Source organism: Mercenaria mercenaria, unplaced genomic scaffold (genome assembly GCF_021730395.1).
Source record: "Mercenaria mercenaria strain notata unplaced genomic scaffold, MADL_Memer_1 contig_4915, whole genome shotgun sequence".
Classification (NCBI taxonomy): domain Eukaryota; kingdom Metazoa; phylum Mollusca; class Bivalvia; order Venerida; family Veneridae; genus Mercenaria; species Mercenaria mercenaria.
In genome coordinates, this window is record NW_026463183.1 from 1 (window position 1) to 15,231 (window position 15,231).

The window sequence follows — 15,231 nt, forward strand, 5'->3', positions numbered from 1 at the left end:
CTACTGTATACGCAGAAATTTTAAATGACAGGCAAAATCAAGATATAGATTTAAAGTGATGATTTTTTAAAGAATCATTTTAAGCTTTTATTCACGAAAAACGTTTGAGGGTGTTGATTTGGACAGAATTTATTTGCGAAGAAATCTCAAGTAAAAGGCAAAATCAAGACATAAAATCTAAAGTGTTGAATACTTTTTAAAATCCTTTTAAGCTTTTATTAAGTATATATTTCTACGTGTGCATGCCAATTTTCAAGAAAAAATACTTATACTAAGTATTAATTAGAAACGAAAAGTACACAGGTGTTGATTTTGCCTGATGGTCATCGACATGCAAAATTAAGTCATAAAGTCATAAAGATTACATGGAGCACTTTGGTAAAAATTATTATCATTTCATTTCAAACCACAGTTTGTGGTTCCCATATCTTGCCATCCAAATTAATTGCCTTATTTTTTCAGTTCACTTAGAGATAATTGCCTTTAAGATATGTAAGTGCTATTTTGCATTGTTTTAAAGAAAAGGAAGTAATATTCAAATCACTGAACTTAGCGCAAATATCGGTTAAAAACAAATAATTACCGGTATGTTGTTAGTACCAGGTAGATAAATGGTTTATAGTGGTGGAAGAACAATTCATCAGATAATAGTTTGTACTGTTTTTCAAGGAATTTGTTTAATTTTTCAAAGTTTCTTTTTAAGAGTTTTACTTCAGTTTAGACCACAATTACTGCCTGTGCTTGTGCACATGTAGAAAATATTATAAGTCTTCTTATAAAACAATGCATTAGATAAGGGGTTTCACATTCTGAGTACATTTTCATGTTTTTATTGAAAAGGGGATAATCTGGGTGAATTCGCCAATTTCACAATAGATACTTATTTGGCAGATGTGAAATAAGTACATGCACTTGTTAAAGGACGTGGCTTAAAGAAGCTGCATAAAAATTTGATCTTTTCAAGGAAAAATAAGTTTTCTGATATCACTTGCATTTGGCCTCCATTACATGTTCATTATCATTAAGTCACTGTTAAATTTTGATTGGAAGGTATAGGTGCATTTTCTTTCGGGTGGTGATAAAATATTCATGCATTAAGGCTTTCATTGCCGGACAGCTACATATTGTTTGTGAAAATGCTTAACATAACATTGACAGGAAAATGTGTCATTTGATGATTTTCCAGTCTTTCTGGTACTAGAGGAAGAATCCAGGCGCTTGTCAGGCACGTAGGAAGCATTTTTAGAGTGGGGAGCTAGGGCGGCGTACATTTTGAAAGTCAGCAGACCTATAACAAACCCAGTTCCATAAAATGTTAAACAACGTTTTTTTTTTTTTTTTTTTTTTTTAAAAGTGGTTGTTAAAACCTCAAAAACAACTACAAAACTGCAGGACACAGCTAAAATTGACTCGTTGTCAAAAGATTGTTAAGAGAATTAGCTTAATTGGTCAAATTATTGGGAGGGGGCGCCCTGGGTGTGAAACTGAAAAGTAAACAATTTGTTCGAAAATATACCAGTTGAATTAATTCAGTACAATGCAATACAAGGTGGACATACAAACTGTCTTTAGAGCCGTAGGAATAGCCACCAGCGGGCTATTTCACTATTCTTACGGGAGAGCCGTAGGAATAGCCTGTGAGGCTATTCTTACGGGACCGTAGGAATAGCCACTTCCGAACTTTAAGCTGTGTTTACTTGTTATTTTTGTGTTTCTGGATGGAAGTTTAATGCAGTAGCATTATTTCCCACAATTCCACCGGTAATAGGTAACTGTAAACATCCAAGATGGCGACCATGGTAGGTCAAAACATGACCTATTATTGACGATAATTCTGTTCCCAGGTGAATAAAATTAACTTTTAATGAAAAGAAAATGCTTTTTTCTTGAAAGTGAGTTTAATTTTAGTAAGCATATGAATCAAATGTCATGTATTGTGGAATATCAATCATTAATACACCGGTAATTGGTACATCCAGGATAGCTTACCAAAAGGTTCCTTCTAGCACATATAAAATATTCTTTTTAATGGATATTGTTTTAGCATAATGTTACAAATGTTTGATAATGCAATGAGACAAATATGGTTTGTCATTTTTTTGTGCAAACTTAATTAGACCTATTTAAGAACTAATCTAAGTATTAACAGTTTTATCATAACCCAAAGTTGTTTTTTTTTAATATAAGCAAGTGCAGAACATATTATACTATTGGAAGCATTTGTCTTGCAGTCTGTATTTCACTTCCGGATATTTTCATCACGCGACTACACCAGCGAGTACCCGCACACTTAACACAACATGGGCGTAGGAGCGAGTTTAACTTTGGGGGGGCCAAACCTTTTCGACCGGCGGTTTGTGTGTGTGTGTGTGGGGGGAGGGGGGGTTAGCGGCAAGGTATCCTCGGTGCATTATTCGTGACAAAGCCTCAAAGCCTTGTACAGGGATTAATTGGGCCATAGGCCCCTCAAACCTTAATGTTTTAGCAATCATTGAGTTATTCTGATGATACACATACGACTAGGCACTGAACTGTCTTAATCAGTCATATTATGTATTGTTCTAATTAAGTGTGCCATTTTTTAACATTCTTCTCTTGAAGCCCTGGACATACAATCAATTAGCACTGCATTCGTCTAATTATGGTATAAAGTTGTGGAAATATCATTTCCCTTAAATGGACAATGAAAAACAAAAAAAATACATCACGTTTACATGCGTAAACAGGCTTAATAGTTAGGCCTACATTGATTTTGCAGACGCTCAAACCGGAACTGTAGTGATTGTGCTCAATGATATATTATTTTTATAAAATGTAAACAATTCTTGGCGTGGCGCGTACAGATTTCAGTACTCACACTATGGAAAGAGACATTTTTAGTCAGAATACAAGGGAAGGCCAAATGCAAATTGAAAAGAATTATATGATGTTAAGTAAATGTTATATTAGACTGCAATTTATATCTCTTTTCCAAAATATTCGGGGGGCCAAACTATACTTTGGCCCCCCCTCTCCTAGCTTTGGGGGGGCCTGGCCCCCGCTGGCCCCCCCTGCTCCTACGCCTATGCACAAAGAAATTTCGTGCATGCGTTTACGATTCGAAAAAAAATCAGGAAGTAAAAAAGTACGCAAAAGAAATGACTTACAAATTTGAAACGTTAGAAGCATCTACATCTACATCTACGGGGATACTCCCAACAATCAATTTCTGATCATAACTGGGAGGTCGGGGCATTTATTAAAAACATGTTGCTATGTTACATGATACATGATATGCATGTGTTAAGAGAGTAAGAGCAGTAATATGTACAGCTTTGTTAAAAATAAAAACAGGATGATGACATTAGTACATATGCGAGTCTAGGTCAGATCCCTTACGGAAATATTATAGTTTGCCGCGAACACTTGCTGCGATCATGCCGCGAATATCCGGCGAACATGCCGCGAACACTTTTGATACAATTGGTATAACTGTTTGCGGGATGTTCGTTTGGTGTTCACTTTTCACGTGCAAATTAGTTTTGCCGCGAACAAGCTGCCGCAAACTTCCCGCGAACAAGTAGCTGTGAACTTCCCGCGAACAAGTTGCTGCGATCATCCCGCGAACTAGTTGCTGTGAACATCCCGCGAACTAGTTGCTGCGAACATCCCGCAAACTAGCTGAAAACCATCTCTACAGAAATTGTGTACAAAAAAGCATGTACAGAAAAAGTGCAAAAACCAATAATTTTAGTAGGAATCAAGGATATAAATTTATTGAATAAACTTGAACACTGAGGTTGTAACAAATTCAAATTGTCAATGTCTGAACTTTTTCATATCATATTTGGAGCATTTTAAACAAAGTTTTAATGATAAAATATGTTTGAATTTTAACTGTTACTTGTCATTTCAATAACAGTGTCAGAGTGCATGTATTCATTTCATCCCAATGTTTTTCTTCACACTGCTTATAAGTTATATTTATCACTACAAATCTGTCATAGTTTTACATATTAATTATCAGACTTATGAAGCTTAGAAATTGTCAAAATAAGCTAGTTTTATATTTCTTTTTAGATAATCTGATACAGCTCTGCAAAAGGTTAAGCATATCTATTTCATTTTCAAAATTCCTTAAGTTTACTGAGATATAAGAGTATAGATATCAAACATAAATTTTCTGACTTACCACAAAAAAGTATATATTCCTATCAGCCTCTAAGAATCACTTATGAAAACTGTCTGTAATGCACACAGATTTCCTTCTAAAACATGTCCAGAATATCTGGTTGTAATTAACTTATCAGACTCATACTGTGACCTTACAGATAATGTTACAAATTAATTGATCTGCAATTACCTGCTCTTATAAAAGTTCTTCAGTAACAGTTTACCAAAAGATTATAATCTTCTGAGTTCTTCTCGTGAACATGCCGCGATCATTGGTCTTCCTGCGAATATCCCGCGAACTAGTATCAAACCAATCGCGGCACGATCGCGGTAGCAGCGAATATCCCGCAAATACTTCCTGCGAATAGGTATGTTCGCGGCATGTTCGCAGCATGTTCGCGGCAAGTTCGCAGCTTTTTGACCATTTCGTAAGGGATGTGAAGCACTGAAGGTTCACACTGTCCTTGATGTTATAAGGCAAGGCGTTCCAGTATCTGATCGTGCGGGGGAAAAAGGAGTTCATATGATATTGTGTGATATTGTCTAAGCTAAATGAATCACGTGACCAGGGACAATTTTATTACTTAATTGTTTTGGCGGGAGTCTATTTTTAGATGATGCATATTCATTTCATTAATCTCGATTCTTTACTATGATATATTTAATCGAGGAGTTACATGATTTAAACTTTATTATTGTGTCTTCTTGTTCTGTTATTTGACGTAGTTGTATTGCACTATTTAAAGACTGGAATAAAGATTGATTATGCGAGGGGAGTGCGCATGCCCGAAGAGTGAAAAGTCGTGTTTTTTTGTTACGGAGAAAAATCTCCGTTATTTAATTAATTTTGCAGTGTTAATATAACTTTTAGTACTACTTTTTAGCTCGACTATTCGAAGAATAGTCTAGCTATTCTACTCACCCTGGCGTCGGCGTCGGCGTCGGCGTCACACCTTGGTTAAGTTTTTGCATGCAAGTACATACAGCTATCATTTAAAGGCATATAGCTTTGAAACTTATTTATTCTTTTTCTAGGTCAATTACCAACCTCACTGGGTCAAGTTCCATAACTCTAACATGTATTTTGAGCAAATTATGCCCCCTTTTGGACTTAGAAAATTCTGGTTAAAGTTTTACATGCAAGTTACTATCTCCAAAACTAATGTAGATATTGAATTGAAACTTCACATGTGCCTTCGGGGTTATAAAACTAGTTGATAGCACCAAGTCCCATAACTCTGACCTTCATTTTGGGCAAATTATGCCCCCTTTTGGACTTAGAAAATTCTGGTTAAAGTTTTGCGTGCAAGTACATACAGCTATTACTAAAAGGCATATAGATTTGAAACTTATTTTTTCTTTTTCTAGATCAATTACCTACCTCACTGGGTCAAGTCCCATAACTCTGACATGTATTTTGGGCAAATTATGCCCCCTTTTGGACTTAGAAAATCCTGGTTAAAGTTTTACATGCAAGCAACTATCTCCAAAACTACTACAGATATTAAATTGAAACTTCACACGTGTCTTCGGGGTTATAAAACTAGTTGATAGCACCAAGTCCCATAACTCTGACATGTATTTTGGGCAAATTATGCCCCCTTTTGGACTTAGAAAATCCTGGTTAAAGTTTTGCGTGCAAGTACATACAGCTATTACCAAAAGGCATATAGCTTTGAAACTTATTTATTCTTTTTCTAGGTCAATTACCAACCTCACTGGGTCAAGTTCCATAACTCTTAACATGTATTTTGAGCAAATTATTCCCCCTTTTGGACTTAGAAAATTCTGGTTAAAGTTTTACATGCAAGTTACTATCCCCAAAACTAATGCAGATATTGAATTGAAACTTAACATGTTTCTTCGGGGTTATAAAACTAGTTGATAACATCAAGTCCCATAACTCTGATATGTATTTTGGTCAAATTATGTCCCCTTTCTAACTTAAAACTCTTTTGATATTTCACATTTTGGGTAATAATTTCCTGCTTCTGTGACAATATTTCGAATAGTCGAGCTTGGCTGTCTTACGGACAGCTCTTGTTTAGTGTATAGTGGTTTGTATTCATTGTGACCATAACTGCAAAGTGTGAAATATTAATTATGCATGGGTCTTCGAAGTAAAATTAGCTGGTTTTTCCTCCCCTCGACCACGAGGCGATCCAAAATCCAAGGTGGCTGCCTCCAAGATTTCGACGTCTGGAAATTTCTGCATACTACTTACATCCTTGTCATTGCTTGGATTCATCCTAAATTTAGTTAACAAACCTTATATTGAAAGTTACAGTAGTCTATGTACAAATTTTATTGCCAGTACTAAATGTCAGAAAGTGAACTTTCAAGTTTGTTGAAATTTCGGCGGACCGGAAAGGGAAACTTCACCGCTATAGTTTATTATTGAACAGCTCGACTAGAAATATTGACAATAAATACCTACTCATATCAGTCATTTTAATGTGTGGGGACATACAATCAAATCCAGGCCCTAAGAATGGGTCGATTTTTCCCTGTGGACATTGTGGCCTTCCAGTTACTTGGTCTCAAAAAGGTGTGTGTTGCAATGAATGCAGTGTATGGCACCACAAGTCGTGCGAAGATATTGACACAAAAGAATATGAATATTTAGAACATTCATCAGTCGTTTGGCATTGTTGCATTTGTGATAGTGTAAACATTGATACTGATAGCTTTATTTTTAATAGTTATGAACTGAAAACTTCAAACATTTTCTTTCCATTATCGGAAAATGAAACTACCATTGACTCTTTGATATCCAATGAACCGTTCACTCCGTTACATTCTAGCAGTCCGAATGCTGGAATTCAACGCTCATCGCAAAGTGCATTATTTCGCACCAAATCTAGTCGCTCGTCCCGTGGATCAACCCTGCCTAGCACTAGTGACAATGTTTTTCTTCCAAAGAAAACAAATTTGAGACTATTAACAGTAAATTGTTGTAGTATTCGTGAACATAAACAAGAATTCGCAACTTGTATAGAATATATTAAACCAGACATTATATGTGGCACCGAATCTTGGATTAAAGGCGTTAAACCAGGGAAAGAACCATCTAGAAGTGCTATTAAATCATGTGAAATTTTTCCTGAAAACTATAATTTTTATAGAAATGACCGTATGTCACGAGGTGGTGGAGTGTTTATCGTGGTAAGAAAGGATCTAGTATCGGATGAACAAGTACATTTAATCACGGAATGTGAAATCGAGTGGGCAAAAGTTAAAATAAAGGGAAAGAAAGATCTGTATTTATCGTCATTTTACCTGCTACATAGGAATTTATATGACCTAACCCAACTTGATAATTCGCTTGAAAAACTGACTAACTCTGGGAAAAATAAACATATTATACTTGGTGGTGACTTTAATTGCCCGGATATTGATTGGAAAAATTTACAAGTTAAACCTAACGCGCCTCATAAGGCAGTACAACAAGCTCTTATTGATATATCCATCAAACATGGTCTTACTCGGGTACATACTCAACCAACTCGCCAGGAAAGTATACTCACCCTGGAAATGATGCTGGAAATACCTGGTATTACATGGTAATCCATGGAAATCCCTGGTAAATGATGACTTTTCCATATTCTGTTACATGAAATGTGGTATAATTTCCATGTAATGCGGAATTTTATTTCCAGCCTTTTCCAGCATAGGCTGGACTATGATGGAAAGAGGCTGGACAGCAGAGGTAAAAGGCTGGAAACCTCAGGAAATGATTCCATGGCAACATGGAAAGTGGAACTTAGTAATTTTTAAGGCTGGAAAAATATGGAAAAAACTTTGAAATTTTACAGACCACCATGGAAAGAACTTAGTTATTTTTTAATCAAAATAACTGAGGAATAAATTTAAAATGCTTCTTTTTCAGTCCAGGGTGGTAAAGGCTGATCATGACTATTGCAAGCTTACAGAAAGCTTACGTAAGCTTGTGTGTATTAACATACAGAATTCTGCAAGCTTGCGATAGCTTTGCAAGCTTGCGCATGCTTTTTTTTAGATGCAAGCTTGCGCAAGCTTTTTCTGTTAAAGCTGGACTTAGAAAATTTCATGACAGTTGTAAGGTGGGAAGCAGTAAAAAATTCTAAGTTGAGAAACATGGAAAAAATCTATAAAAATCATTATTTGATGATGATTTATTTTTATTTTAACATATTGGTATTCAAATTAAATGACATGAAACAAAGAATCTAAATATCAGGTAAACATTTATTTTTTCTATATATGTCTATATAAGGGCATGTCACACTAAATACCAAAACTATCAGTTTGTCTGTAGCATGCACAATATAATTAAGACAATAAAATATGACAAAAAAATATCTTTAACACTTTTTTATACATTTTATGTTGAGAATGTCTGAATTGATCATACAGAGAAAACTGTACAAGTGTACCTGTAAGTATATAAGTCATATGGAATAATATATGATATGCAGGTGATATTCTCTTAACTTTTACTCAGTAGCAAAGCTGCCATTTTTAGTGGATGGGGTTAGTTATATATAATCTGACAATTTTTTTTTCAAATTTTTCTGTCCAGAAAGAGGAAATCAGCTGAAAAAGGAAAAATCACATCCTTGAAATTTTAAACTAATACTAAAATTTATTGAAATATCATGCTTTTTTTCTCCTAGAAAACAACAGCTGCAGCAACAGTAATTGCATGAAATAGTACAATTCTTTTCACCAATTCATTAAAAGTTACCTGGCAAAGGGATTCCTAGATAAGTGATAAATCATTTGGGTCTATTAATCTACTACAGTGTAATGTATATTGCTTGTCTCACTACAGGAGATTATCTCATGCAGACTGATAAGATCTGGCACATGCTTTATATTTAGAAACTCATAACAAGAGATCAATCAATGAAAACAAAGTCAGGGAACTACTTCTGGGGGCTGTACATGTACCACAAAAAGTAATCCATAGTTTTTTCTGTTTTATATCAGAGTAATCTTCAAAATTTATGAGTATGTGATTGAATGGAATAAAATCTTCCTCTAGTTCAAAAATATTTTAACATCATAGATGTATCATTACCTTCATTAGCTGACTGTAAATGGCACATTTGCCCAAGAATATCAAAATTTCAAATCTACACAGGAAGTTCTTTGACAGAGAGCAGAATAGAGTAAATATTTGGGAGAGTGTTTCCCTAGATATTTTACTATGTGCAGCTTATTTCATCTTGGAAGTTAACAATAATTAACAGAATGCACCAGGTGAGTTCATAAAATTTATTTATTTTCAAACAGTAATCTAGATTACCTTTAACAATGTCAAAACTAGAACAATGGATTCTAACAGGAAGCAGGTGGTTTAGTTTTCACCGTGTAATGCAACAAATGATTTTTACTTCATGTCATTTTGTTCCACTGCAACTATTATGCAGCTGCAATTTCTAATTTATCATGCTTTTAATTTATAAGAAGGAAAATTGGATATTCTTTTTAAATGAAAATATCAAATGGAGCAAAAAAAAAAAAAAAAAAAAATAAGGCCAGTAGAGTTATCTCCACAGGTGGCACTACTGAGTAAACAATGCTACCAGTCTGCTGACTACAATATTACACAGTATATTCAGGGAATATTTGGTTTAAATCAATGTTTTTAACCTGTTATTATATGAAAATTATTTTTTAACAGGAAGAAATGTTTATGGATAATTTAGTTATTATTATAGATCATTATACCCTTTATTGAAACAGTAGAACATTATATCGAAAATTTAGCAAAAATACACATATTAAGCAGCTTTTTGTTATTTATAGGTACTTTTATTGTAACTTCTTCTTTTGCTAATTCTGATATCTTTAACTACATTTATCACTTAGTCTAATTCTTTTCAATATTAATATGATTTTCAAATTTTCAGCAACAAAAAGTAGCATCTTTAATAATGGGAATTGCATTTCTAGTCCAAGACTATTATAACTTTTTAGAATTTTTATTTTTATACCCCCACCAAACATGTTTGAGAAGGGTATATAGGAGTCAGTTTTGTCGCGTCCCGTCCCGTCGCGTCCCAAAATCTATTATCTCAGTTATTACCAAATGGATTTGATTCAAACTTAAAATACATGTTCCACCTTATCACCCACATCATGTGACACAAGGTGCATAACTCTTGACACCAAGTTTTTATGAATTATATCCCCTTTTACTTAGAATTTAAGGTTAATTTTGTTGTATTTTCACTATATCTCAGTTATTACTAAATGGATTTGATTCAAACTTAAAATAGATGTTCCACCTCATCACCCACATCATGTGACACAAGGTGCATAACTCTGACACCATTTTTTTATGAATTATGCCCCTTTTTACTTAGAATTTAAGGTTGATTTTGATGTATTTTCACAATATCTCAGTTACTACTAAATGGATTTGATTCAAACTTAAAATAGATGTTCCACCTCATCACCCACATCATGTGACACAAGGTGCATAACTCTGACACCAAGTTTTCATGAATTATGTCCCCTTTTACTTAGAATTTAAGGTTAATTTTGTTGTATTTTCACTATATGTCAGTTATTACTAAATGGATTTGATTGAAACTTAAAAAAGTTGTTCCAACTCATCACCCAGATGATGTGCTTAACTCTGACATAAATTTTTTATGAATTATGCCCCCTTTTACTTTAAATTTAAGGTTGATTTTGATGTATTTTCACTATATCTCAATTATTACAAAATAGATTTGATTCAAACTTAAAATAGATGTTCCACCTCATCACCCACATCATGTGACACAAGGTGCATAAGTCTGACACCAATATTTCATGAATTATGCCCCTTTTCACTTAGAATTTAAGGTTAATTTTGATGTATTTTCACTATATCTCAGTTACTACTGAATGGATTAGATTCAGACTTAAAATAGATGTTCCACCTCATCACCCACATCATGTGACACAAGGTGCATAACTCTGACACTAATTTTTATTGAATTGTGTCCCCTTTTACCTAGAGTTTAAGGTTAATTTTGATGTATTTTCACTATATCTCATTCTGATTGGCTTAGAGCCAAAGGGAAGTAACCTTTTTTAAACTTTTGTACTGAGTTTTTTCCCCTTAAATTCCAGGAATTAGTCACTTTTTAGAAATCCTATTTTTAGATTTTCAATATTTTAGGTATTTTTCTAACTTTTTTATTATAAGTCCTATGTAAAAAGTAAAAAAAACATTTTTCTGTGGTAACAAGGGTCGGTACGACACTTTTTATATTCACTTTTAGTGTATCTCTAATATTAGAAATTTAATATATTTACAAGTATTACTATACTAGTATTATACTAGTATTACTTATATGTGGAAGCCCAGGATGAAGTACTCCAAAGTATTTTTAAGATTTCTTATGGTTGACATTCTTCTGTGACAAGACCGTATGGTGGGGGTATGAGTCACTCCTGTGACAGTTCTAGTTAGAATTGTGATTAGAGCCAGTCTATAATTATCTAAGGTCCAATATCATATGATAATATTAAAATCTGTAAATTAGACTGGCATTTGTCACAATAACATAAATTTTTAAAAATTACATTTTTTTTCAATTTTGTGACAAGTTCTTTATTATCAGTCTTGCGGCTAATCTAGTCTAGTCCACCTACTTATGATAGTCTTTGTCTAATATTTACCCATTTCAACAAAATAAACTGGAATGTACAAGTAAATAAAATGGTTTAATATCTAGTGATTCATTATTTCAACAGGTCATAGCAGTGGAGCAAATGGTGGCAAATGATGGCTTTGTGGTGGTTAGTGAAAAACTGTGGCAATCTACATTGGTGGTGGCAAACACTGGCAGAAAATTTCTGGACCAGCAGTGACATTAATTAAGTTGAAAATAATGACATATTTTACACTGTACTGAAGATGTAATTGCGAAAATTATTTAAGAAATAATATATCTCATTCAGTGATTTGTCGCTGAATAAATCATTGTTTGGAGTTCAGATGAAAAGGAATTATATCAAGAGGGCGCAACATTACTGAAAGGATTTTCTTCAAACTTTCACAAGTGAACAATCTTGACGGGTAGATACAACTACAATTACATTGCATCCAAAATCAGTGGCACAGAAACCGGTAGGGGACTATGTATTGCCTTGCAATACTTCAGCACCTTGTTGTTTTATATGTGTAACCTGTAAATGATTATTGGTGTGTTTTATAAAGTTGAGAAGTCCTAGATGAAATTTTTAGTTTTTAATTTTAGCCTCACCTATGGACATGCACTGCTTATGGGAGCTCATTTGTGATCATCCTTTGTCCAAGACCGTGAATCAAACCTAAAACCTGCTGCACACAGCATTTTCATTTGGGATATAATCATATGGGGTATAACTTTTTGCTATTTCAGGGCCCTTAGAACTAGGCTGGAATGTTTTCCAGGTTATACCAGGCTCATTTTCCAGCCTAATCCAGGCTATGCTGGAAAATGTTCCAGGCTTTTCCAGACTTTGGTTAAGAAACGGTCCGAATACTCCAGGTTCATGGAAAAACAGGAATTTTATTCCTGGCAGCCTGGAAGATGTTCCAGATTTTACCATGGTATATTTTCCAGGGATGCTGGTATATCATGGTACATATTCCAGCCTTGGCTTTTTCAAATTTTCCGCATTGATAATTTGGTTAGGCTGGAAAAGGCTGGAAACTTAGTCCGAATACTCCAGGCTTTTTTTCCCCATGGAATTCCATGGTAAACCCTGGAACTATTACACCCGGGTGGACTTGGTATTTACAAACAATTCTTCTCTCACTAAAACTTCAACCAGTATACCGGGAATAAGCGACCACGCGATGGTAGTGACGGATTCAGATATATCACCAGTATATAATGTTCAAAAACCTAGGAGGTTTTACTTGTTTTCTAAGGCCAATTGGACTGAAATTTATCAAGCGTGTGAAAATCTTTCTGATAAAATAGTTAATATGAAGTTACACTCCGTCCAGGAGAAGTGGGATACTTTGAAATGTAATATACAGATTATAATGGATAAATATATTCCATCCAAGATATTTAAAAAAAGAAACACCGTCCCATGGTTCAATAAGCATCTTAAACGTATGACAAAGAGGAAGGCTCGTCTCTATTCACATGCCAAAAGAACAAAACAGTGGACTCAATTTAGATATTATCAGAAGCTTTGTAAGCGTGAATTTAAAAAAGCAGAAGTGAACTACATCAATGAAACTATACAAAAAGGCTTTGAAGAAAACAATTGTAAGCCCTTCTGGCGATATGTTAAATCAAAACTTCAAGACTTTGTTGGAACAGCACCGCTTAAACGTAATTTTTCCCTTTTAAGTGATAGTAAAGATAAGGCTGAAATACTTATAGAACAATTTAGCTCAGTGTTCACTAAACAGGAAGGAAAACGTCTACCTACCCTTGAAAGAGAGAATAAGATACCTCTTCCAAAACTACAAATCACAATCCCAGGTGTGGAAAAACTTTTGTTAAAAATTAAAACCTCGAAAGCCGTAGGACCGGATAATATATCAAATGTACTTTTGAAAAATTGTGCTAAACAACTTGCTCCTGGTATGACGTCTATATTTCAAGCCTCAATAAGCACAGGGAACTTGCTGGACGACTGGGTGAATGCTAACATATCGCCCGTCTTTAAGAAAGGGGATGTCCACCTTGCCGAGAACTACCGACCGGTGTCTTTAACTTCAGTTTCATGTAAATTATTGGAACATATTATATATAAACATCTTCTTAATCATCTAGAACGGAACAATATTTTGACTAATTTAAACCATGGATTTAGGTCAGGTTATTCGTGTGAAACCCAACTTCTTGTAACCATGGAAGACTTATTGAAAAACTATGATGAAGGTCATCAAACAGATGTTATAATATTGGATTTTTCTAAAGCCTTCGACACTGTCCCTCATGACGAGTTATTACACAAATTACAAAGTTTTGGCATTGAAGGCCCTATACATACATGGATAAAGAACTTTCTAACCACCAGACACATGCGGGTAGTTGTCGACGGTGAATGCTCCCAGAAAGCTACAGTAGACTCTGGTGTGCCACAGGGCACAGTGATGGGACCTCTTTTATTCTTGTGTCACATAAATGACTTACCGCAATCAGTGCAATCCCAAGTTAGACTTTTTGCAGATGACTGTTTACTGTACAGAAAAATTCGTTCCCAAAAGGACTATGAAATATTACAAAATGATCTATTTGAACTTGAACACTGGGCTGCTAAATGGGGCATGCATTTTAATGCCAAAAAGTGTTATTTATTAAGTGTTAATAATAAATCACCACATTTTTACACGTTATGTAATGTCATCTTGAAACAAGTTTCTGAAAATCCTTATTTAGGCCTTACACTCAGCGATGATCTTACATGGTCATCACATATTACTAAAGTTGCTAAGAAAGCCAATTCCACCATGGCGGTTCTACGTAGAAATCTTAGAAATTGTACTAAAGACTGTAAGAAAACAGCATACATTTCACTGGTTAGGTCATTGATGGAATACGGAGCCATTATATGGGACCCATACTTACAAAAAGATATTACCAAGCTTGAAAGGGTGCAACGTCAAGCAGCACGTTTTATAACAAATGACTACAAAACCAACAACGAAGGGTGCATGACAAGGATGCTACAAGAACTGGATCTTCCACCCTTACGAGATCGTCGTAGATCCAACCGACTCGTCTTCCTATATAAAGTGGTCGAGGGGTTGGTACCAGCTATACCACCCGACGAGTTCATCAAACCAGCTAGAAGCAAGAGACAAATTAAAACTAGTAGTGACCCAAATTTTAATACAAAAAACATAGTGGATAGATATATAGTGAATAACCACCGTGGTCTTATAATAAAAATTGCAAAAACTGAACAGTATAAAAATTCTTTCTTCATTAACACGACTGTGGATTGGAACCATCTGTCAAGTGAGATAGTCGGCGCACAGATAGTTGAGGGCTTTAAGTCTGCCCTCCCTCAGTATTACTAGCGCACTCCCCCCCGGTGTCCTGTGCTGTAAAAGGCCCTACACCGTACCGAAGCAGAAGTTAT

The 15,231-nt window shown here is 34.8% G+C and overlaps 1 protein-coding gene across 1 annotated transcript in view; it reads left to right on the forward strand.

Moving 5' to 3' along the window:
* Positions 1-1,662: 1,662 nt before the first annotated feature.
* LOC128554300 (uncharacterized) overlaps positions 1,663-15,231 on the forward strand; it is a gene marked incomplete at its 3' end in the record, with an annotated part of 61,201 nt that continues 47,632 nt past the window's right edge. Inside the window, exon 1 of the mRNA XM_053535558.1 lies at positions 1,663-1,844. The remainder of the gene's footprint in view (positions 1,845-15,231) is intronic.